This window comes from Pelophylax lessonae, assembly GCF_965119305.1.
Source record: "Pelophylax lessonae genome assembly, chromosome: 3".
In the NCBI taxonomy this organism is placed as follows: Eukaryota; Metazoa; Chordata; class Amphibia; order Anura; family Ranidae; genus Pelophylax; species Pelophylax lessonae.
The window spans coordinates 369865852-369892553 of record NC_138770.1 but is presented as its reverse complement, the minus strand read 5'-3'; positions in this window follow the sequence as shown (position 1 = coordinate 369892553).

The following is a 26702-nucleotide window of genomic DNA, read 5'->3' as shown; positions in this document are numbered from 1 at the left end:
TCTTAAATTCAAAGCAAATGTGTAAAGCCCTGTCTTAATGATGCAACAGAATATATTATACAAGAACATATTATAAAATCCTATACAAACATCATAACACGTGGAAATAGGTATTTTCTTTTTTTTTTATAAAGGACTGAAAACATCTGTAAAAAGCTAACCTCACTTTTACACATATTTCCCAATAGGGTCTACATGCACCACAGTGCCATTAATACATTAAAATGCTGTGCTCCGTTCACCAAATCTCTTCAGCTGTTGACACCATTGTTCTTCCCAAACTGTCCTGCAAATGGCAGGCCACAGGTGCATGCACAGGTGGGGAGGGAGCACAGGAGTGCTTGTTTGTAGATTTCTGGAGCCACGCATTCCAGCGCTGGGTACGCCCTGCCACCTGCAGGATGGATTGGGGAGGGCAATAAAGCAGCTGAAGAGGTTGGTATTTGTTTAAGTAACAGTGCAAAGCATTGTTATATATTCGGGAGACCGTGGTGCATGGAGACCATTTTGGGAAATGTGTGTAAAGGTAAAAAAAAAAAAACGTACCCTTTAAATTCAGAAAACCTGGAGGCAGGGATATTGTCTTGAGGTGGCTCTACTTGTGCCAGAGTGAGCACAAATTCTTGGGTATTTCCAAATATAGGTTTTAGGTTACCAACAAAAAAAGATTTTTTTGATTGGTTTCTATTTGGGCAACTTGTTTTTCGGTACGTTGGAAGCAACTGCTAGATATGCAAATACTTTTTATTATCCACAGATCCGCTTTGCATCCAACTGGCATACGCTTATACAGACTTAAATTATAGTTGTTTATATCAATTTGTATACTATTATTTCAACTCTTTGGGCTATTGTAAGTGCAAAGTACAGACACATTTAAAAAGTGAAAAACAAACACAAGGACGCACCGGCCTAGTGCATTATCCTCCACAAAGGTTTCATTTGATAAAAAGTATAAAAATACTCACAAACAAGTTCTTGGTACAAGCATATCAAATAGATATATTGCCATCAGCATCAGAACCAAAGGGTGTATCGTCCTCTGAAGTTTGAAGGCTTATGCGTTTTGAGGCTTAGCCTCTTCCTCAGAGCCTATGGACCATGTCTAAGCCCTTGCTTAATATACTCAACAATGACCTCTTGAACCAGGTGCAATTAGACCTAGACCCTCCCCCACAGGGGTGTGTACATGGGGTGCTGGCCCAAGTCAGCTAGCCCAACTAGATGAATACATTCATAAAACTAGTGCCCAAAAATGGGCTGATCCTAACCATTAAAAAATGTGTATTGGACACTAAAAATAGGAACACATAGTGAAATTACATGTACTGTAATGTGTACCTCAATGGAAATATAAAAATGTAAAAGTAGACAGAAAACAAATTGGACATAAAAATCTGATTTCAATTTGCATACTGTTATTTTAACTCTGTGCTATATGTAAATGGTTCTTCTTACATTGTTAGCCACTGGGCCAACCTTATGACATTCTTCCTACCATGGACACTAACACCAAGGATTTTTTTTTCTCCCACAGACTACTTACTCCAGTCATTTTTTCCTCCCACTGCCTACTAACTCTAGGTATTTTTTTCTGCCACTGACACTGGGCATCTCTTTCCCTTCGGCTCACAACCAACTTCCAGCATTTTTCCTCCTATTTACTATCAACACCACAAAAAAAACACCACAAATCATTTTGTTCTTTATTCTTCCCCCGGCCATTGATGCTGGCCATTTTTCCTCCCAATGATCTACCTTTTTTTGCCCACCATCATTCCTTAATGACATCTGGCTTTTTTCTACTACTGACAACTGGGAACATTTTTCCTCCCACTGACAAGCAATGTAAGGGGCCTTATAATACATATCCCTTACTACTACACTCTGTACACTAGGTTGTGCATATGGTTATCTCTACACACTGTATGCTGTGTTGTACACTACATAGACCTGACCCCAGCTCCCTGTACTCTATGTTATTTCCTAAACAGACCTGACCATCGTGTTGCTAGTGTTAATAGTGTTGCTAGTTGCTGTATAGCTTACGACCGTGTTAATGAAGATTTCCATCAAGTGTTAGCTCTCAATTTATATTTGGTTTTATGTTTTGTTTGTGTTGCTCATTTAGGTTTATGTGAGTGAGAATATCACTCACTGTAGATATGGAGTAGTTTGTGGGCTGAAGACTGTGTATAGCCATGATGCCGAATCAGCAGCCTGGGAGCCACATGCAACCCTTCGCCTTTTTTTGTGCAGCCCTCTGGGCCCCTGCTGACACAAATTAGTTTTTCCCTATTGCCCTTCTATAGTAGTGATTTCTAGCAGTTTCATGTAATATGTCAATTTAAGACTGTTTCCTAAAGCATGTCCCAATTTACAAAAACTCCTATAGTACTTTCACAGCCTCTGAAGCAAGCCCACTGTCCCTGACTATCGCTTGTATCATGCCTGCAGTCTCACTCCATCTCCTGTGCAATGCCTGCAGTCTCACTCCATCTCCTGTGCAATGTCTGCAGTTTCGCACCATCTCCTGTATTATTTTCCCAGTCTCTGACCATCTCTTGTATCATGCCTGCAGTCTCACACCATCTCCTGTACCATGTCTGCAGTCTCGTACCATCTCCTGTATTATTTTCCCAGTCTCTGACCATCTCTTGTATCATGCCTGCAGTCTCACACCATCTCCTGTACCATGTCTGCAGTCTCGTACCATCTCCTGTATTATTTTCCCAGTCTCTGACCATCTCTTGTGTCATGTCCATAGTCTTTAACTAGATCCTGTTGTGTGTCGGTTGTCTCTGACTCTAAATATTCACTGAATTTTATGTGCACAACTTTGGTGATGTTGGGGGCCACATTAAGGCCCCCCCAAATAAAGAAACCTGACCACCATTGCTGTACAGGTTATACATTATACAGACTCTAAGTAACAAAGCCCCTTTGATACAAACCTCCAATATTTAGTGCAATGTAGCCACACTTAATTACATGCCAGCGTGCTAAGATGTCCCTCCTTCCTAAGTTCCAAAGTTGGAAGGTATAGATTCTTAAGTCAGCCATTCATAGATTGAAATTTGGCCGGTTCAGTAGAGACTGGTTGAATTTCGATCCATGTATGGACACCCTGGTTGTATGGACTCTTTACAACCAGACCTGTCAGGTTTTTCCCGATCGTTCAGTGCCACCAGCTATAGTTGACAGCACTGATCATTGTATTCTGACAGCGGGAAGGCTCCCCACTGTTAGAAAACAATGGCACAGTAGAAGGGTACCACCATCTACATTGAATACATGGATGGAGCATTTGGATCATTTATTTTTTTTGTTCAACCCATTGGATGAATGAAAAAAATAAAAAAGATTAATGTATGGGCTGCATAGGCTGCCTTACACTGAAAACGGGCTTGGATAAACATGCCATTCACTTTCACTACTCCGTTTCCCACAGAGTGGATAATATCACTTCTTTTATTTGCCATTATCACTAACAATCTGCCTCTTCAGACAGAAGGAGGAGCACATGCACCCATGTAAAAATAGCAAATGAGTATCATGGTAAACAACCGACATCTTCACAAAGACTGTTTTCAGCTTATTATGTGCCATGTTGGCAGAAACTTTTAGTTATAAATGGACATTAATATTAATGTCCTGCTGTCGCTATCATAATTAAGTTTGCAGTGTCATTTATCTATTCTTTCTTATTACATACATTCTTAGTAAAAATAATACAAAGAACAAGAATATATTTGCCACACAGCCAAATCCTCTCTAAAACGTTCCACTTCTGTGACATACATCTAGAGTGGAAAAATGAAAACAAAATTCTAGGTCTAAAAGAGGAGCTCCAGGCTCCCCCACAAAAATTAAAAAAGTCAGCAGTTAAAAATACTGTAGCAGCTGACTTTTATTATGAGGACACTTATCTGTCCAGGGATGCAGCACTGTCCTCACCAAAGCCAATTCTTCAACAGCCACGCTGTGCCTTGTGAATGGTCCAGTCTCGTAATCTTCTGGGACCCAGAAGACAGCGGGGGAAGGAGGGGAAAACTCCTGGCTCAGATCGCTGCGGTGCATCTGACCGAAAGTGGGAGCGGGTACCTGTCAAAACCAGGTACCCGCTCCCCCTACCCCCCAAAAAGTGCCAAATGTGGCAGTGGAGGGGGTGGGGGGGGGATTCAGACAAGCAGAATTACCACATTTTGGGTGAAGTTCCGCTTTAAGTATTTTAGACAGGCATTAACCGAAAGATTTTCTACAGGTACATCACACTCCCTTCCCCCCAGAGTAACAATGCTGTGCCCCCTGTGCTCCTTCACTTAGAGTGAAGGCACCCTAATACAGGAGGTGTGTTACTGGCCAGATCACCAGGTGAAAAAAAAACAAATGCAGCCACCACATATATGGATAGGTAAGCTACAATATATCATTTTTTTGGTTTTGGGTTTAATCCGGCTTTAAGGGGTTATTTCAAATGTTTTTGCCTCTCTCCTCCCCCGAGAGTTTGGATCTGAGGTCCTGTTCTATGATTGGAATAAACCTTCCTGGACTTAAAAAGAAAGGATGCCAGCAGCTGGGTGGACAATTCCAGTCAGCAGAGACTATCAATAGGATAAAAGCTTTCTGCAGGTGAAAGCTACAACCCGGCAATGTAATTCCTGAAACAGACCAGAATCATGTTCCCAGAAGGATTGCCAATGAAATGCCCAATTGGTTGGGTTTGACCCATCAGGCCAAAGGTTTCCAGATCTCCTCTGACCTAAACAGCTACTATTTATGCATCTGACTCTGAATGAGCTGAATTAGCTCTGAGAATGGGAGAGCATCTGTACCCCGGGACACTGCAGACCAACTTAAAAGTATTACAGAGGCCCTATTTTCACACCAATGCACCTTACCTTAAAATCCTATATTTTGAATGACTGCACATCCAATTTGGCAGTAACAATGATGGTAAGGAATGTCAAAAGAGAATATGAAATCGGGTGGGTGAAAACAGGCTTCCCTTAAACTCACCTGCATTTTAAATAATTATCAATGCAAGTTAAAAATGCATTGGTGTGAATATGCCTGAAAATATATCAGCACACTCAGCTGGTCTGTATTTAGAAAAATGCATAACGGTCTGGGCACTGTAAACCCCATTAAATCGGCCATCGAAGGTTCGAATCTCAACCGGTTCTGAAGGGGCTGGCCAAGATTCAAACCATGTGAGGAAAGGGGAGGTAATATGGCGCTGTCAGGCTAATAAATAGGAAAAAATAAATAAATATGTCTTAAAGTGCACTGGTGATAAGGTGAATAAAAATCAAAATATATAAAACTTCATATGGTGAATCCTTAAAAAGTGTAAATAAGTTTGAAGAATTTGGTAAAAAAATGTGTATCTATATAATGATAAATAGATAGGAAAATTAAGATATAAGTGATAAATTATTAAAAATCAATGTGTAATCTTAAAGATATATGTATGACTATATAAAAGAATTATAAAGTGGTGTTATAAATATCCTCCATATATACTTAAAGTGCTAATTAATCAGATATATATTGTGCTAGTGGGCCAAACAATAAATAGCTTTGTATAAATCTGTGCACATACAAATCATAAATAGTGTCCCAACAGTTTAAATAGCATAAATAAATAAATAAATATAAAGCGAATATATAGGAAAATTGTCCATATAAATAGCCAAATATTAAATGGTGCTACAAATATAATTAAGTCCCAAGAAGGGTGATGAAGCAGGGATTTGACAGGATAAAATGGATTACAGGACTTCCAGACTGATGGGGGTGCTCAATACAGGAATCAGTGCTCCCCTCCTATTATTCCCGCACTCACCAGATGGTGGTACCCCCACAGGGGTAATCAGCGTTTGGGGTGACTCTCAGAGGTCCCTCCGAAGGTTGGCTAGTAATCCACTTAATCCCGACTTCGTATCTTACTCCAGGGGAAATTGATGAAAAATCCCTCCTCTTAGAGTACTCCAAAAATGTTTGAGAGATCCGGATGAGGAAAGAAAGAAGGGCTCCAATAGTGAAGTATTGCAAAAGATAGGTGCTTTATTCGTATAAAATTACAATACTCACATTTAATAGAAAAAACAGTGCATGTATGTCCTAGGGACCGCAACACCCTCGTGTGGCGGTAGTTCCGGGACGCGGTGCGTTCCACCGGCCGGATGTGCGTCTCGGAACGCACCGCGTCCCGGAACTACCGCCACACGAGGGTGTTGCGGTCCCTAGGACATACATGCACTGTTTTTTCTATTAAATGTGAGTATTGTAATTTTATACGAATAAAGCACCTATCTTTTGCAATACTTCACTATTGGAGCCCTTCTTTCTTTCCTCATCCGGATCTCTCAAACATTTTTGGAGTACTCTAAGAGGAGGGATTTTTCATCAATTTCCCCTGGAGTAAGATACGAAGTCGGGATTAAGTGGATTACTAGCCAACCTTCGGAGGGACCTCTGAGAGTCACCCCAAACGCTGATTACCCCTGTGGGGGTACCACCATCTGGTGAGTGCGGGAATAATAGGAGGGGAGCACCGATTCCTGTATTGAGCACCCCCATCAGTCTGGAAGTCCTGTAATCCATTTTATCCTGTCAAATCCCTGCTTCATCACCCTTCTTGGGACTTAATTATATTTGTAGCACCATTTAATATTTGGCTATTTATATGGACAATTTTCCTATATATTCGCTTTATATTTATTTATTTATTTATTTATGCTATTTAAACTGTTGGGACACTATTTATGATTTGTATGTGCACAGATTTATACAAAGCTATTTATTGTTTGGCCCACTAGCACAATATATATCTGATTAATTAGCACTTTAAGTATATATGGAGGATATTTATAACACCACTTTATAATTCTTTTATATAGTCATACATATATCTTTAAGATTACACATTGATTTTTAATAATTTATCACTTATATCTTAATTTTCCTATCTATTTATCATTATATAGATACACATTTTTTTACCAAATTCTTCAAACTTATTTACACTTTTTAAGGATTCACCATATGAAGTTTTATATATTTTGATTTTTATTCACCTTATCACCAGTGCACTTTAAGACATATTTATTTATTTTTTCCTATTTATTAGCCTGACAGCGCCATATTACCTCCCCTTTCCTCACATTTACCAAATATAGTTATCTATATTTTTGAGGTAGGCTGCAGTCACTTATTTACTTAATTTCCTCCAATAGCGCGGAAACTTTCCCCCTATAAGATTCAAACCATGTATAAGCAGGATGATTGTAGCCAAGTTGATTGATCGATCAACTTGGGAACAACGAGTCTGTTGGATTTTTCCATGGGATTATTGCCAGCAGCTATAGCCACAGCACTAGAAATAATCACACGGCTCCTGCGAATAGCTCAACAGGAGGAATTCCTCCAGTAACACTGACTGTGTTGATGGGAGAATGGAGCCATTTTCTTTCCTGCAATCCGAAGTTGCAGGAAAGAAGAAAATTCCTCCATCTATGGCTGGCTTTAGTCAAAAAAAGTAATCTTACACTAATCATATTATGTTCAGTAAGTCGAACTAACTAAAAGAACAGTGCTTGAAAAACACAGCAAACAAAGAGGAATACATTAACATTAAACTTATTAAAGTGGGTGTAAACCCACTTTAAACACTTTTACCTATAGGTAAGCCTATATTAAGGCTTACCTATAGGTGCTATAAATATCTCCTAAACTTCCACCGTTTAGGAGATATTTACAGTGCATGCAGCCGATCGGCGCATGCGCTCTGAAGGAACGGCTACCCGTGCCGTTCCTTTAGAGCCCTGTGCCGCGAACGGCGGCGCATGCATGTCGGCCATTCTGTTGCTGAGCGGGCAGCACGGTGGGGGCTTCGTTTTTAGATAAGTACTTCATAATGAGCTAGTATGTGATGCATACTAGCTCATTATGCCTTTGTTTTTACAGGTTTTGTTTTTTTTTTTTTTTTTAATTCCAATATTTTATTATTTTTCCACACAACACGTTCACATACAAACAATATCTGATGTTCATAATATTCAGAAAGCTTACTGCATAAATGTCCATTCTGATCAACATATAAATCCCTAAAGGAGATTCTCCCAAGTTTCTACAGAAGTGGGGGAGAGAGAGAGGGGGAGAGAGAAGAGAAAAAAAAAAAAAAAAAAAAAAAAAAAAAAAAAAAAAAAGGGGTAGGATTGAACAAAATCCTACCCCTTTGTTCTTTCTCCCCTTCACTTCAGTGAGTAGTGATACCCTACTTTCAAAACGCAATCCACCCGGTGAAAATTACAAATCTTAACAAAACATAGATGTGGTTACATGTTAAACCATAAGTCAAAATGTGCTCTCTCTTTCTCTTCCATATGTTTGTTATTTAGTTACCCCTAGTGCTCAAAAAGTGAGCAAAAAAAAAAAAAAAAAAAAAAGGGGGGGGGGGGGGTAGGTCAAACAAGCACCTACCCATTTGTTCCACCCCCCCTCCCTGCACATCAATTATTAGTGATACACTTCATCCTTACCACATTCCACCCAGTGGAAAATACAAATCTAACAGAACATAAACGTGATTACATATTAAAACCATAAATCAAATATACTATCTCTTCCCCTTCAGTATATTACTATTCAGTTACCCCAAGTGTTTAGGAAAAAAAAAAAAAAAAAAAAAAAAAAAAAACTCCACCTTCATATTCCCCCAGACACTTTGAATCTCCTATCCTCCATAACTATTCTCCTAATTAAAATAATTGATACACTTGATATATCCCATCCTGCAAAAAGAGAGAAAAAAAAAAAAAAAAAAAAAAAAAAAAAAAAAGAAGAAAAACGACATTCCCCCCTACCCTCCGTTTCCCATCTCCTCTTCTCGCAGTCTCAGGTACTCTTCCGAGGCTGTATAAATGGTCCAGGGCTGCCAGCAGATGCGGGCTTTTTCCTCCCTACTGTTACGTGCTGCTATTAATGTCTCCATCCGGTATATTTCGTTTACCTTAGCGAACCAAGTTTGTAATAATGGAGGTGTAATTTGTCTCCATACCCCAGGGATGCACGCCTTGGCCGCATTAAGCAAATGGATCAACAGGGAATTTCTATATTTCCTGGTTGATAACTTTGTCAAGTGCAATAGGCATAAAGCCGGATCTTCTCCCACCTCGATTGTAGTGAGATCCTTAATCACTCTCGCTATCTCTGACCAATAGCCTCTGATCCGGGGACAAGACCAGAAGATATGAAGCATTGATCCCCCCGTTTCTCCGCATCTCCAACAATTGTCAGGGTTTTTTTTTTTGTCCATCTTATGCAATACTACTGGGACTCTGTACCATCTCGTCATAATTTTATAACTAATCTCCTGGTATCTATTAGCTATAGAGGCCTTATGTGCGAGTGCTAATATTTTTTTTGTTTGTTGCGGGTTAAAATTAGTTCCTAGTTCTCTTTCCCATTTGACCATAAAGGGTAATGCTTGTTCGTCCTGTTCCTTGGTCAGAAGGGAGTAAAAGAACGATAGAGCATGTGGAATTGTATTACCTCCTTTACATAGAGTTTCGAAAGATGTCAGGGGCCGAGGGGAATATCCCTGTTTCTGTAATTTCACCAAATAATGTCTAATTTGGAACGCAGAAAATATATCCATCGTTTCCTCTGACCCGGTCATAATCTCTCTCACCGTAGGGGGATTCTCTTGCGTCCATATATCTACCAGTCGTGTTTTCCCTCTCTGTGATAGGATTCTGATCATGCCCTTATTATGACCCGGCAGGAACTCTCTATTTCCTACTAATGGTAACATAGGGGATATTGGAGGTGCAATCTGTACTTTTTTTTGTATACTTCTGCATACCTTCATTGTAGTCCCTATCGTCGGGTGCGAGAAGATAGGGTCGCCAGAAGATATCGGTACCCAAGGGCCCCAGGGAACTGGGCTTTCTGTCAACGCATTTTCCAAGCTTACCCATTGTTTAGCTTTCTCATTGCAATGCCAGTCAAGCACCCTTGTAAGATGTATTGCCCTGTGATAGCGTTTCAAATCCGGCAGACCTATCCCCCCTTGGATTTTAGGCCGGGTAAGAATGTTTATTCCTATTCTTGGAGTTTTATTAGCCCAGACAAAAGTTCTCATCAAGGTATTCATTTGCATAAAAAAATATTCTGGAATTTCTATTGGCAGAGCTTGTAATAAATAGAGCACTCTTGGGAGTATATTCATCTTCCAAGAGCTGCTTCTACCAAACCACGTCAAAGCCAGGGTCTGCCACTTCAAAATATCTTTTTTAAGTGTTCTCAAGAAAGGGGGAAAGTTAGCCTCAAATAGATCTTCTGTTCGGGGTGTGATATGCACTCCTAGATATATAAATGACTTTGTTGTCCATTGAAGGGAAAGAGAGGGCTGCAGTTCCCTCCAAATCTCCGTTGGAATTGTAATATTCATTGCCACTGATTTTGCTAGGTTTACTTTAAATTGTGAAAATTTCCCATATTTCTGCATTGTTTCTAAAATTAAAGGCAGCTCCTGTACTGGGTTTGTTGTAAAGAAAATTAGGTCATCCGCATAGGCCGCTAATTTATGGTACCCTCCCCCCATGTGTAACCCCTTGATCTCTGTGTTTTTGCGGATTAAGCACAAAAGAGGCTCTAGCGTCAGGATGAAGATTAACGGCGACAGCGGGCAGCCTTGCCTTGTTCCGTTTTTGATTTCGAAAAAATCTGATCTCCATCCGTTTACATTCACTGCAGCTGTAGGTCCAGAATACAATGCCATGATATTTGTTCTCATTCCCTCTCCCAGCCCAATATGTGACAGGGTGGCCTCGATAAAATCCCAGGCCACCCTGTCAAAGGCCTTCTCGGCATCCACCGATAGGAGCATTAGGGGCCTATGTGTGCGCTGGGCGTAAGATATGAGATCGATTACTCTGGTTGTGTTGTCCCTTGCTTCTCTTGAGGGGATAAATCCCACTTGGTCGAATTGCACTAGCTGTGGGATATATGTTATAATTCTATTTGCAATGATCTTAGCAAAAAGTTTTGTGTCCAGATTTAATAACGCAATAGGGCGGTAATTTCCACATAAGGAGGGATCTTTACCCTCTTTATGTATTAAGGAAATGTATGCTCGAAGGCTGTCTCTAGGGACCTGATTTCCTTTAGAAATGTTATTGAAGTGAGCTAATAAGGGGGGTTTTAACTGGGACCAGAACTGTTTATAGTATGGTAAGGTTAAACCGTCCGGGCCCGGAGCTTTGTGGGGTTTATTTTGATTTATAGCATAATCTAATTCTTCCTCTGAAATGTCTCCTTCCATTGCCTCTATTTGTTCTTTCTTTAGTGAGGGCATCCCAGAAGATTCCACATATTCCCTTGCTCTTATAACTTGATCTCTGTCTCCTTTATCTACTTCTCCCCCTGTGTTTATATTGTAAAGAGATTGGTAAAAATTACCAAACTCCTTCACAATTTCTTCTTTCCTTACAACTTTCTCACCCTTTTTTGTTTGTATCTGAGCAATTGTTGTTTTTTTTTGAGGTCCACGTAGCGCCCTTGCCAACATGGCCCCCGGTTTATTGGAGAATTCATATATTTGCCTCCTCATGAGTGTTAAACTTCTGATTGTTTTTTGATATAGAAGGGTATTTAGTTCTTCTCTAGTTTTAGTAAGATCATGCAAATGTACCTGCGCTAATGATTTTTTATGCATTGAACTAAGTTTTCCTAGCTGTGTCAACAATTCCGATATTCTCTTTTCATATTCTTTTTTACGCCGTGATCCTAACATCATTAACGTCCCCCTAATAACACATTTATGTGCTTCCCACGTCATAGACGGTGACATCTGCGTTCCATTATTTTCTTTGAAGTAATTTGTCAAAGCGAGTTCTACTTCTGTTCTTATTTCCGTGGATTGTAAAAGGGATTCATTTAATCTCCATGTGGGGGGTTTTGATGGTACAGAGTCCAAATCCAGTACTATGTGTACTGGAGCATGGTCCGACATAATAGGCGTTCCAATTGCAGTAGCTTTAACCCTTCCCAGTTCACTCTGAGGGATCATGAATCTATCTAACCTTGAATACATGTTATGCGATGCGGAGAAATACGAGAAGTCCTTTTCACCTGCATGCATAATCCTCCACGGATCAATCAAATCGAGAAGAGAAAGTTCTTTTCTCAGACCATTGAGTTTTGCATAAGACAGGTGGGAGGAGCCTCGTGAAGTGTCTAGTAGGGGTTCTGCCACATAATTCCAGTCTCCGCCCATTATCAGTATTCCTTCCCGAAAATCAAGGATCATCGGTAATAGCTGCTGTAAAAATGTTAATTGATTCACATTTGGGAAGTATACATTGATCAGTGTTATTACCTTTTGTCCCACTGTACCCTTTATCATAAGGTATCTTCCCTGTGGATCTATCTTTGATTCCCGGTGTATCCAGTCTACTTCCTTCGCTATAACCATACTGACCCCTTTTGATTTTGATATTGGTGAGGGGGCGTGGTATGCCCATGGATAAAATCTATTGCACAGTTTAGGTATATTATCAGTTTTAAAGTATGTCTCCTGGAAGAAGGCTACCTGCGTATGGCCCTTTCTTATGTCATTCAATACCCGCATGCGTTTTTCGGGGGTAGATAGACCCCTTACATTTAATGAGGTCATCTTTAAACCTGCTCTGCCCGCCCTGGCCATTTTACCTCCCCCTCCTCAATCCCCAGTAACTTTAACTTATTCCACCTTTTCAATATAAGGGGGCGGGGGGGGGGGGAAAGAGGGGAGGGAGAGAGAGAAAGAAAAGAAAAAAAAAAAAAAAAAAAAAAAAAAAAAAATGGAGGGATGGGATATATCAATGCTCGATCCTCACTGTTAATCTCCTGTTTTCCCTAATTGTCAAACCTTGACCGAAGCGCAACTATGCACTTATCTACTCTCGGGGCGAGTGAGAAGGTCGTTCCGTGGGACCTATACTATTTATAGGAAGCGAGAAGACAAAAGAAAAAAATGAAAAAAAAATCACAGGAAAAAACAACCCAATACAATAGTCTTCCCACTTCAAACTATAAGCGTTGCTCCCTGAGGACCGGCGAGCAGCCGCTCCGACTTTACTTATTTATGAAGAGCAGGACAGCACGAAAGATGTCTAAAAAGATTGATTTAAGCCCAATACGTATGGTCCCTCATTGAGGGGGAATTATCCAATTGTTTATCTGGCCAATTAAAGGTCTATCCCCCCCTTATGGTCGGTACAAAATACCCAATTCTAGTCTGTTTCGTGCTATTCCTGCTCCCCAAGCCATATTACCTGTTCCCTCTAGGCTAAAAAGGGAAATCAAAAACAGAAAACACAACATTTTAGGTCCCTCTATTCGGGGGTGAATCCCCCTCGGTGTGTACTTCATTTCCACGGCCCAATGTGGGGTCTCACCCCTTTCGGGGTGTTAGCCCCTTCTTATAGGCCCTTCCCGGGCATATGGAGCCCCAGGGAGTCTTTGTATCCCTGCAACTCCAGCCAGTCCGGCACCACTACAGGGGGGGTTCCGAGAAATGTAAAAAGACCCGGTAGTTGATCCGGCCACCGTAGAATGTAAGAACTATCTTTTTTAACCACAATTAAATGGAAAGGGTGGCCCCAATAGTATTTGGCCCCAGCGTTCTGTATGGTTTCCAAAACTGGTTTTAAGGTTGCTCTCATCCTAAGTGTCTGTCTTGATAGGTCCGGTAACAGCCGTATTGTTGAACCTTCATAATCAAGTGGGCCTTTTCTCCATGCGTTTTTCATAATTCTTTCCTTAATTGAAAAGTAATGGATCCTTATAAGGACGTCCTGGGGAAAGTCTATTCCCATGCTTCTGGGGGCTTTAACCCGATGGACTCGGTCTATTTCTATCTCCTCATTTTGAGTGATTTCTAAGAATATATTTAATATAGCCATTACTTTAGTTTTTAAATCTGGGCCTTGCACTGCGTCCGTTAACCCCCGAAGGCGTATATTGTTCCTTCTGTTTCTGTTCTCCCCATCGTCTTGTTGGAGTTTCAAGATCAGTAATTGCCTAGCTAAATTTTTATGTGTGTCTTCCATATGAACCACTCTAGCATTTAAAGCGTTTGTCTCCACTTCCACCGTTTCTATTTTTTTAGACATTGCATCCATCTGTCCTTTAAGAGAATTGATTTCTTGTGTCAATGCCAGGACAATTGAGGATGCCATTTCCGACATGTCCTGTTTTGTGGGTATAGCTGCCAATAAGTCTTTCAACTCCACGTTTAAACTGTCCTGTGTTCGGGAGTTTTGGGGGGTAGGGGAGTCAGTTCTCTGCGTGTTTTTGTCCGTCCCTTGCTGATTGAGATTCCCTAATGGGATTTCAGCAGGTTCCCGTTGATTACTGCCAGTTTTTTTTGAGGCATTTATATTAGCCGACCCCGAGCGTGTCTGTGCCATTTTGGAATAAGAAACACTTTCTTCTTGTGTGGGGGGGGTTCGAATAAAGTACTGAGAAATGTCTGTATGTCTCACCGGCGTGTTAACAGCCGCTCTCTCCCCTTCCCCACTCATAGACCAGAATACAGCTTTTGTCCACCCAGTGTATTGCTTCGGCTGTTTTCTCAGGAGTCAGTTCCCCCTTTTAGAGAAATATTATTTTAAGGAAATTCACTTACAGTTCCGAAGTGATGTCTGGGGCTGCTTCTGATCACCTTGGCATCAGACTCTCCTCTAACTAGGTACGGCTCGCTGCGGACCTCCAGGGATCGATTCGGCTCTGTGTTTAACAGCAGGGCGATACGGATCCCGGGTTGCTCCTTTGGCTCACCAGGCTGTCTGACTCCCGTTCTCTCCCCTCACTCCTCTGGATTGAGCAACTGCTGTGTCCTGTAGGGAACGCCGGCTTCTTTCCCCAGAGCGGCCGCTCACCAGCGCACACGGAGCCCCGCCATGAGTTGTCTCACGGCGCCATATCCTCAGCCACGCCCCTTACAGGGAGGATCGAACTAGAACCAGGTTTTGTTTTTTCACATTTTTTTTCAGAGGGTTTACTTCCTCTTTAAATACATTAATCGGATCATTTGCTACAATGCATAGCAACTAAACATCAATAAGAATACATTGATCTGATTGTCCAAAACTTCTCACGTGACTGGTTACTATAGACTGCAACCGAGGCCTTGACATCTGCTGAAACCCATAGTAACCAATCAGGTTGGCAGTTCAGTGCAGTTACATTAATTCCTGTTTGGTTGCCACGTGTTACAGCACACGATCAATCTTCTGTTCTGAAAAATCCAACCATATGTAGGACTGAGCAGAAATGAATAAGTCCAAAGCAAAGGAATTTAATAGCCTTGTTGGCCAGCATGTGAAGATAGAATCTGTACTATACATAACTTGGATTTCATCCCACCGTGTAAAATAATTCAATTAGTGAAATAGTTTCAAGGAAAGAGCAGCCTGTGTGCTGTGCAGTGTGCCATTCCCGGGGTCCAGCCATGTCCTCTGCTGTCATCTCCCTCTACTACTGAAACTGAGGAGTCTTTGTTCACACGGCACATGCAGCCCGCAGGCAGCTCAGATCTCTTTTCAAGTTTATCATTTTAAAAAGAAAAATTGTTTGCTAATATTTTTTGCGGAGCAATGAGTGGATTAGGTTTCTGAAAACGTATCTGGATTTGCTCATAAGAATGTTGTACTTACATTTAACCCCTTTGGTAAATGTTCCTAAACCACACAGAACATATAAAAACTGTGTGGGCTAACACTACTCTGATAGTGGAATGAAAACCAAAGCTACTACTCTCCATGACTGGTCAAGTCATGTGCTTGGAAATCAATGTAAACATATGCAACCTTCTAGAACTCGTATTACATAAATTAATCTTTTTACATAAGAGGTAAACAACTTACAGTGTTCTTATGGTATTTGTCTCTACTTGTAGGTATAAAAAAAAAAAAATATGTGCCTTTGGCTCTGTCATATTCCCCCCATATTCTTTATAGCTACTTACTGTATACATAAATTTATATTCAGGGCTTTTTTTCTCAGCAAACTGGTCAAAATTTCACTAACAGTGGGAGGGTCTTAAAGGGGCATCAAATACCAGGAATGCATTATTTACAGAGTGCAGAGTTCGGGAGTGTGCTACGTATACAGTGCAGAGTTCGGGAGTGTGCTACGTATACAGTGCAGAGTTCGGGAGTGTGCTACGTATACAGTGCAGAGTTCGGGAGTGTGCTACGTATACAGTGCAGAGTTCGGGAGTGTGCTACGTATACAGTGCAGAGTTCGGGAGTGTGCTACGTATACAGTGCAGAGTTCAGGAGTGTGCTACGTATACAGTGCAGAGTTCGGGAGTGTGCTACGTATACAGTGCAGAGTTCGGGAGTGTGCTACGTATACAGTGCAGAGTTCGGGAGTGTGCTACGTATACAGTGCAGAGTTCGGGAGTGTGCTACGTATACAGTGCAGAGTTCGGGAGTGTGCTACGTATACAGTGCAGAGTTCGGGAGTGTGCTACGTATACAGTGCAGAGTTCGGGAGTGTGCTACGTATACAGTGCAGAGTTCGGGAGTGTGCTACGTATACAGTGCAGAGTTCGGGAGTGTGCTACGTATACAGTGCAGAGTTCGGGAGTGTGCTACGTATACAGTGCAGAGTTCGGGGGTGTGCTGCGTACAGAGTTCAGGGTGTGCTATACACAGAGTGCAGAGTTCAGCCTGAGCCAAAGGTGTTGGAACTGAGTACCACCAAGTTCCAGCTATAAAAAAGCCCTGTTTACATTTCATCCTAACCAGAGGAAAAAAATGTGCCTGTAAAACTTGTGTATGTGCACTGACCAGACTTGTATAAAGTACTCGAAATTTCTACTTGAGTAAAAGTACAAGTGCTCGATCAAAAAATTACTTGAGTAGAAGTGGAAGTGCTCGCAGAAAAAGTTACTTAAGTAGAAGTACTAAAGTATTCAACATTTTTTTTACTTAAGTATTGCAAGTAGTTTTTTCAAAAAATTTGCTACTTAAGTACTAAAAGTAAAAAGTACCAGTAGTTTTGAAAAAAAAATTCTACTCAAGTACTGAAAGTAGAAGTACAAGTACTGTGTTATGTAGTTATTAAAGAAATAAGTCAAAAGTTTGAACATCATATTGTTTTTTATTATTTCAAATGATTTATTCAAATGATTAACCTGTGTTTGTTAGTAGTTTCTTGATGCACTTTAAGCGCTGTAGCACCATTTATTTGTTTGTTTCATATTTTCTTGTTATTGGAAAGATTTGGTATAGCAGCTTTTATTATACACAGCCTTTATTTTCGTATGCGCTAATTTACAAATGACATTATACACATTTTTTTGAGCTTTATGCAACCTGCCATCTACTGTTCTGGCAGTGGTAATTTTTTTAAAAGTAACGAGTAACTATGCAGCACAAAAAAAAAATACTTGAGTAGAAGTATCGAAATCATTGAAAAAATGTAGTGAAGTAAAAGTAGAAGAAAAAAATTCTACTCTAGGAAAGTACAGATACCGCATTTCGGTACTTAAGTACAGTACTTAAGTAGTTCTACTTCGTTACTATACATCTCTGGCACTGACGTGTTGAAAACATATAAACACCCACCGGCCAATTTATCAGGTACACCTGGCTAATACCATTGGACCCCCTTTTGCCTTCAGAACCATTTTAATTCCTCGTGGCATTGATTCAAGAAGGTGTCAGATTCCTTAGAGATGTTGGTCCAGATTGACATAATAGTATCTCACAGTTGCTGCAGATTTGTCGGCTGCACATCCATGATGCGAATCCCCTGTTCCACCACATCCCAAAGGTGCTCTATTGGATTGAGATCTGGTGACTGTTGAAGCCATTGGAGTACAGTGACCTCATTGTCCTGTTCAAGAAACCAGTGGTGACATGATTTGAGCTTTGTGACATGGTGCATTATCCTGCTGGAAGGAGCCATCAGAAGATGGTTACACTGTAGTCATAAAGGGATGGACATGATCAGCAACAATATTTGGGTAGGCTGCGGTGTTGAAACGATGCTAAATTGGTACTAAGGGGCCCAAAGAGTGCCAAGAAAATATCCCCTACACCAGGGATATGCAAACTGTGGCCCTCCAGCTGTTGCAAAACTACAAGTCCCATCATGCCTCTGCCTCTGGGTGTCATGCTTGTGGCTATCAGAGTCTTGCTATGCCTCATGGGACTTGTAGTTCTGAAACATCTGGAGGGCCACCGTTTGCATATCCCTGCCCTACACCATTACACCACCGTTGATACAGGGCCGGATGGATCCATGCTTCCATTTTGTTTAAACAAAATTCCGACCCTACCATCTAAAATGTTGCAGCTAAAATCGAGACTCATCAGACCAGGCAACATTTTTCCAATCTTCTATTGTCCAATTTTGAGGAGCCTGTGTGAATTGTAGCCTCAGATTCCAGTTCTTAGCTGATAGGAGTGGCACTGGGTGTGGTCTTCTGCTGCTGTAGCCCATATGCTTCAAGGTTCCATGTGTTGTGCATTCAGAGATGGTATTCAATAATTCTGCGTACCTTGGTTGTAATTAGTGTTTATTTAAGTTACTGTGGCCTTTCTATCATCTCAAACTAGTCTGCCCATTCTCCTCTGACATCAACAAAGTATTTTTGTCCACACAACTGCCACTCACTGGATATTTTCTCTTTTTCAGACCATTTTCTGTAAACCCAAGAGGTTGTGTGTGAAAATCCCAGTAGAGCAGTTGTTTTTGAAACACTCAAACCAGCCAATCAACAACCGGTCAGCCACTCACAGACAAAGCAACGTAGGGCTACGTCGCTAGCCTGTGAGGCTCTAGGGAGCGAGTGCGCACCACCGGAGGCACGCTCCCGCTCGGTCACGGAGCCCGGCGGACCCGATGTCCCGGCGGACCCGATGTCTGACGTCTGATGTTGACCCCTCTTGGCTGTCAACACAAAAATCCAACTATAGAGATTTTTTAGTATTCAATCATTTTTATTAAGTTTTTCAGAACAGTGAAAAAGAAAGGGGTATCAAACAAAAAAACAACACACAGCAGTGTGTTCATACATACAAAATAGTGTCACATTTGTATCAAACATTATAACACATGTGGTCTCGTAATAGTATTGCGCCATGGGAGGCATGATCAGTATCCAGAAGTCGTACCAGTCCATAATCAGACAGGCGAGCGAAGGCCCTGCCCCCCACCCCAGACACCCTGACTGGGCTCAAACTGTGTCCGTGGCGGGACGCCGCGCCCCCTCAGCACCGTTCACCACACCTACCCCTGCTAACCATGGGAACCAGAATTGAGACACATCCGAGAAATATAACTAGCACTTTAACGAGGCAATAGGCTTGTGGCCACCGCTCAAGTGGCCGATAAGGCACAGACCAGAACTCCGGGATCCAAAGCCGTAGCCCCACATCTCAGAGCTTACACCACCCTGCTTAATTTCAGACCCCCAAAAAGGGAAAAAACAAAAAGAAGGAAAACGAAAAGAATAAAAAAGAAAGAGAAAGAAATGAGAGCAGAGAAGGAAGTAGCATAAGAATGGCGATAAGAATGAGAATTAGGAAAAGAGTAAGAGAAAGAAAGAGAAAGAGGAGAATCGTCCTCCCGCACTGGACCCCTCCCAGCCACGGCTATGGGGCTTGTAAATATACAATCCAGGGATTCCACACCCTCTCAAATCTTAAGTTGTTTGTCCTGGCGGATGCTGACTAACTTTTCATTAAGCATAATCCACGACATTTTATGTTGTTTCACCAGCAAGACATTGAGCCCAGGCGTCTTCCATGCACGAGCTATAGTTATTTTGGCAGCCAGGAGAATGAAAAATATAAGAGAACGTGTATGTTTCGGTATCTCTACTGGCAAATCAGAAAACAGCACCGTTTTGGCATCACTGCTAATTCTCTTCCCCGTCGCCGAGTGGATCAAATTGATTACTCTGATCCAATAGCGCCGGGCCTTTGGGCATCTCCACCAGACGTGATACATGTCCCACAGTGCCTGAAACACAGGGGGAAGTTCCTGGAAACAATCTCGCTAGCCTCGGAGGTACAAGGTACCACAGCGACAGCACCTTATAGTTAGCCTCCACCAAGGACGTATTAAGTATACCCCTGTGCACCACGGTCGACCATTTGTCCCACTCCTCCTCCTCAATGGATTCCCCCCAACTATAGAGATTTTTGCTGCATACATTTGCTAAAGACACTGCCCATCAAAACACAAAAGGGTTGATTTACTAAAGGAAAATAGACTGAACTCTAAAAGCGCAGTTGCTCCAGACTTTGGGTATTTTTTGTAATACTAAAGCTTTACCTCATTTACTAATCACATGCAAGGAAAAAAAAATAAGCATTTGCTTGCACCTGATTGGATGATGGAAGTCAGCAGAGCTTGTCCTAATTTACTAAGCTCTGGAACAACTGCAATTGCAAAGTGCACAATCCATTTTCCTTTAGTAAATCAACCCCAAAGTACTACACCCAACGCTGTATCTTGGCCTAGGCCAACAAGGCCTAGGGCGGCACTTTGCAGGAGGGGGGGCGACAAAAAAGCCGCTCCCGCATGAAAAAAAACAGCCTCTTCCCGACTCCTACACAAAAAGAGACCCCACCATAAAGTGGCTGCACTGCTGCCAGATAATACTAGCCGGCGGCCGATGACTGGCCTGACGTTTGGATCGGTGGCCGCATTTAATACAACTGGCAGCCGCCAATACTAGTAAGTGTGGCACTGGCAGCAGGTCTTAGCAATGGCAGCAGGTCTTAGCAACCAAATGCTCCGCCTACCCTCCACTGCCGCATACCGGCTTTTATAGTCTTCTGGATAAGAAGTAAAGCTGGAACATATACTTTTTTGCTCATGGCTTTTGCAACCTGCTGACTTGTACTAGGTTTTTTTCTATAGAAACATCTTAATGCCAGTTAATCCTGTTCTTATTTATCAAAATGTATTGTAATAAAACATACACAGGTAAAAGATCTTTCAGTCTGTGTGTTGACATATTTTGGGGTCATTTTTGGCCTGACTGAGTCCTAATGCTTTGACTATTAAACTGGTTTGTGAATGTCACATGATCACCTTCAAATGGAACTGTGGTTGGGCAGGTCCCCATCCCCAGTGTTCCCCCTGGGATAAGTGGCACTGACAGCCAGGAGCGGTAACCTGTGTTGTCAGATCAACATTGTATGTCCAGTAATATGGGATTTAGCCCAATGTGATGTCATTTAGGAGTGTTTTAGCAGGTGAATATAAGCACTTCCACCACTGGAAGTGCTTTTGTCATTACTTAGCATTGGCATTTGCTCTGACATCAGTTTGAGATGTTTCAGTGATCATTCAGAATTCATTGACAGGTGCATTGACCTCCTTCTGACCTGCATTTACCTGTGCTTTATTCAGATTTTGCATTCCAATAGACTTGCATAGGTATGGAAAACCTACTTGAAGCAAGCAAAAGTCTCTCAACACAGCTTAAGGCCGCCCATTCACACCAGCTGCTGCGTTGGTGAAGCCTTAAGAGGAAGGGGTGTAGTTTGCAGATGACAGGGTGTGGCCTTGGCAGGAAGGGGTGGGTCATATTTAACCACTTCTGGACCAAGCCCATTTCTGACACATGTTGTTTACAAGTTAAAATCAATATTTTTTGCTAGAAAATTACTAAGAACCCCCAAACATTATATATATTTTTTTTAGCAAAGACTCTGGAGAATAAAATGGCGTTGCAATATTTTTTGTCACGCCGTATTTGCTTTTTTAATGGAAAAAATAGATTTCACTGCATTATAAAAAAACTAAACAGTAAAGTTAGACCATTTTTTTGTATATCGTGAAAGATGATGTCACGCCGAGTAAATAGATACCTAACATGTTACGGTTTAAAATTGCGCACACCCGTGGAATAGTGACAAACTATGGTCAGTAAAAATCTCCATAGGTGATACTTTAAAACATTTTTTAATTATTGCTCTTGCTCTGGCGATCGGGGCGATACCTCACATGTGTGGTTTGAACAGCGATTTCATTTGCGGGTGTGACTTTCGTATATGTTTTCTTTCGTGTGCGAGCTCATGGCGACAGGGGCGCTTTAAAATTTTATTTTTTTCCCTATTTATTTTATTTCTTTTTTACATTTTAGCACAGGTTCCCCTCCCGCTCGTTGGGGTAATGACCGAGCGGCTCCCGAGCCGCATCGGCCGTGACCACCTGATAGCCGACTGCCGGCTCTAAAAAAATGGTACTGGGATGATGCCTCTAGCTGTAGGCATCACCCCGGTACCACCACTTCTTGCAGCCGACGTAGACCTACGTTGATTTGCGGGAAGTGGTTAATTTAGGGGGTGCAGGAGTTTAGTCAGGCCTAGGGCAGCACAAAACCTAAATACACCACTGACTACACTGCTGTCTCTCTGCAGTGATTTTGAAAATATAAAGCACCAGTTAGATAAATAATACATGAGTGGTAGTAGACCAGTACATGTGTCTAGTATGATGTTACCTTACCAGTAAATCTGAATACTTGGGAGTTCAAATACTTGCACCTGATTGGATAATGGAAGTCAGCAGAGCTCCCCCTCATTTACTAAGATGTGGTGCAACTACACTTACAAAGTGCACAGTCTATTTGTCTTTAGTAAATCAACCCCTTAGAAACAATGAAATAAATATCGATGTGTACTTATGTAGTTAGTACCTATGGCTTTTTCATAGCCTTTCAGTCCCATACAGTATAATTCCCTGTACACATAAGTGAACCATCAAAATAATAGCTTTGCTGCAAAAGCATTTAAAAGCTATCACGTAATCAGTGGAATGGAGCCAGGTATTGGGCTTAGAGTTCTCCAGCGTCTTTGAGAAGACTGAAGAAGTAGATTCTGGAAAACACGCAGACCCTTCCAGCACTCGTGATATCAATGCATTAGTCATTATGCAACATTACAGCATTGCACAATAAGAACTGCAAAGCAAATCCTGTCAGGTATTATATAAAAGCCTCACTTCACATGCACACAAAATTAGATTCTTTGTCTATTACCATAAGGAGAGAAACTGCAGATGGATGTACAGACTGGAGGATGGTCATATAGTGCTAATGGCAGTAGCGTGATCCAACTGCTGACAGAGTACAATAATGCATTTTTCGCCAACTACATTTTTTTAGAAAAGTGATTTACTAGAGAAATGTGGGTGTAAGTATGTATATTTGGGATTGACAGAGGGTTGTTTAGGGACGTTATGCTATAAACTGATTATATATATATATATATATATATATATATATAATCTATAGCACCCTCCTAGGTAGGTGCTAGGAAAACCATACCTAGAGAAGGTCAAAGGGATCTGGGAGCCAGCTAACCAGTAGAAAGGGTTTACAAAAGGAAGTGCCAGTGTCTAAGCCCTGAAGATAAGTGTGTGAGAGAGGGTGCCGGTGCGGGCCCTGAAGCAGATACTGTAAATGTTCAGCAGTGATAAAGTAGTTACCTCAGCAAGGAGCGCCAAAGGGAGCTTCAACAAGGACTTTGAGTCACAAGGAGGTGATTGGAAGTCAGTTCAGAGTAACAGTCAGCAAACCTGCGTTAATCAGCGTTAACTGGCATCAAGTCAGCTTCAAGTCAGCGCCAACATGCATTTTGCAGTTGTCCGTAGCAAAGTGTGCATAGTTGAGCCAATGGAGTATCCCACTCATCCCTTCTCCTATCCAAGTTCTCAATAAATACAAAAAACCCAAAGATACTGGACTGGTCATTGTCTCAGTGCTCACACTTGGAGAACATGCTTAAACATGCTGTTGTTATTGTTAGCGGTAACCCTGGCGGACCCACATCCAGCACAATGGCTGGGAAATCTGCTATATATTATATATACATACATACATACACACCATATCTCACAAAAGTGAGTATACCCCTCACATTTTTGAAAATATTTTATTATACCTTTTCATGTGACAACACTGAAGAAATGACACTTTGCTACAATGTAAAGTAGTGAATGTACAGCTTGTATAACAGTGTAAATTTGCTGTCCCCTCAAAATAACTCAACACACAGTCATTAATGTCTAAACCACTGGCAACAAAAGTGAGTACACCCCTAAGTGAAAATGTCCAAATTGGGCCCAAAGTGTCAATATATTGTGTGGACACCATTATTTTCCAGCACTGCTTTAGCCCTTCTGGGCATGGCGTTCACCAGAGCTTCACAGGTTGCCACTGGAGTCCTCTTCCACTCCTCCATGACGACATTACGGAGCTGGTGGATGTTAGAGACTTTGTGCTCCTCCACCTTCCATTTGAATATGCCCCACAGATGCTCAATAGGGTTTAGGTCTGGAGACATGCTTGGCCAGTCCATCACCTTTACCCTCAGCTTCTCCCTTACCCTCAGAGTGGTCATCTTGGAGGTGTGTTTGGGGTTGTTATGTTGGAATACTGCCCTGCAGTCCAGTCTCTGAAGGGAGGGGATCATGCTCTGCTTCAGTATCACAGTACATGTTGGCATTCATGGTTCCCTCAATGAACTGTAGCTCCCCAGTGGTGGTAGCATTATTGCAGCCCCAGACCATGACACTCCCACCACCATGTTTGACTGTAGGCAGGACACACTTGTCTTTGTACTCCTCACCTGGCTGCTGCCACACACGCTTGACACCATCTGAACCAAATACGTTTATGTTGGTCTCATCAGACCACAGGACATGGTTCCAATAATCCATGTACGTTGTCTGCTTGTCTTCAGAAAACTGTTTGTGGGATTTCTTGTGCATCATCTTTAGAAGAGGCTTCCTTCTGGGACGACAGTCATGCAGACCAATTTGATGCAGTGTGCGGCGTATGGTCTGAGGACTGACCGGCTGATCCCCCCCCTCCATCTTTTTATAAATATACCACTAGCCCCCCTTTGTTTTCACAAAGGTGACCCACCACATAACAGCCGCGACATCAGGGGAGGGGGGATGGGGAACACCACAGCTTGATGCCTTCTGAGGCAAATGAGCCCCACTAGACGGAACGCTCTTTTATAGACCCTTTTGCCGCTCAAAAGCTCCACAGAAATTCACGTGCCACTGCAGGTGGGGGTCAGTCACCTGCAGATACACGTGACTCCCCTACTACAGGCTCCCTCAGGCTACTCTTCCTGCCATTTTTCCCTGAGGAAAAAGCCAGGGAAGAGCCCGCCCTAAACCTGACAGGCAAAAAATAGTTTTTGATCTTCCCGCCACTTCTCCCATGAGGAAAAGGGGGCATATAGAAACGCCAACCCTTTTCCTGTTATTCCTAGAAAATGTTGCGTTTGAGGACAGTCATTTACGTGTATACACAAGTACATATGTGTGTAGAGGGTGAAGAAGAATTTTACACATATATTTGTGTACACACACATTTACACACCTGTACGCTTGTATATTTTAAGACTATAACTTTTTTTTTTTTAAACTTAGATCCTTCTGCCAGCCTCTCCCAAAAAGATCCTGTGTAAACATCAATAAATTATTATGTCTGTGTGCAAGAGGCCTCACACATTTCTGAAAACGGCTCTGGAACCCACATAATTTATACACAGAGTTACATGGAGCAATGAAACCTAAATATTTAAAAAAAAATACAACTTTCCTTTTCTTAACACATGTGTGCGCCTGTGCGGTATATAGAAAAGTGCAGTCAGACATTACTGGCACATTGAGGAACATGCAAACCACTGTATAAAATCATCCTCAAATTTTATTCCATATACAAGTCTAAAAAAACGCATACAAATTTGAAATTGTACATGTGAGAGGTAAAGGCTGTTATATACAGGTAGAGATCAGTTTAGATGAGTTATTGAGTTAACTGACTCAAGAAACCAGGGACACTTCTCACCTCAAGTAATACTTCTTTTGAAATGTCAACGCATCAAAATGAATCACAACCATTCATTTAATGAAATGATTGCTCTTGGCATACTTGAATAGTGATGATTATTGTAAAAAGAATATACCTTTAGTTATTAAAGCTTAACAAAGGTGTAGGGCAAGCTCTTTTGGCCATAATTGTCCTGTGGCTCACAGAAGTGCACTTATGCCTCGTACACACGCATCAATAGTTGGCCGTGAATTTTCGGCCAACGTCCGGTCGGCCGATTTTCGGCTTGTTAGTATGATGCTTTCGAACAACCGACTCCGACTTTTCGGCCGAACAAAATCTGGTGTGCAGGCTATAAAATTTTTGTTGGCCGTCAACAAAACGGCCGATTTTCCGTCAGTCAGTACAGATTTCGGCAGACAAAAATCTGATGAGCAAGACTGGGCATGCTCAGAGAAGAAAAAACACACGGAAAGTAAACCAGCACATGACATCACTTCTGAAGTTGGTTTTTGTTGGCCGAGAAAATTTGTGTGCAGTCTAGGCACATTCCAACCAACAAAACACCACTGGACAAAAGACGGCCGATCAGTCAGCCAACTATCGATGCGTGTGTACGAGGCATTAGTTCTGCACTTAGTTCTGCGGCCCAGATTCAGCCGACATCAGCTAAAGTCAGCTCTTGGCTGACATCACAGATCCAGTCCAGCCTCACGTCATGTCATTGGGAAAAACTGTGCCCCATCATTGGTGTCATTGGAAAAAACGGTGCCCCGTCATTGGTGTCATTGGGAGGACTTGTGTTCCATCATTGGTGTCACTG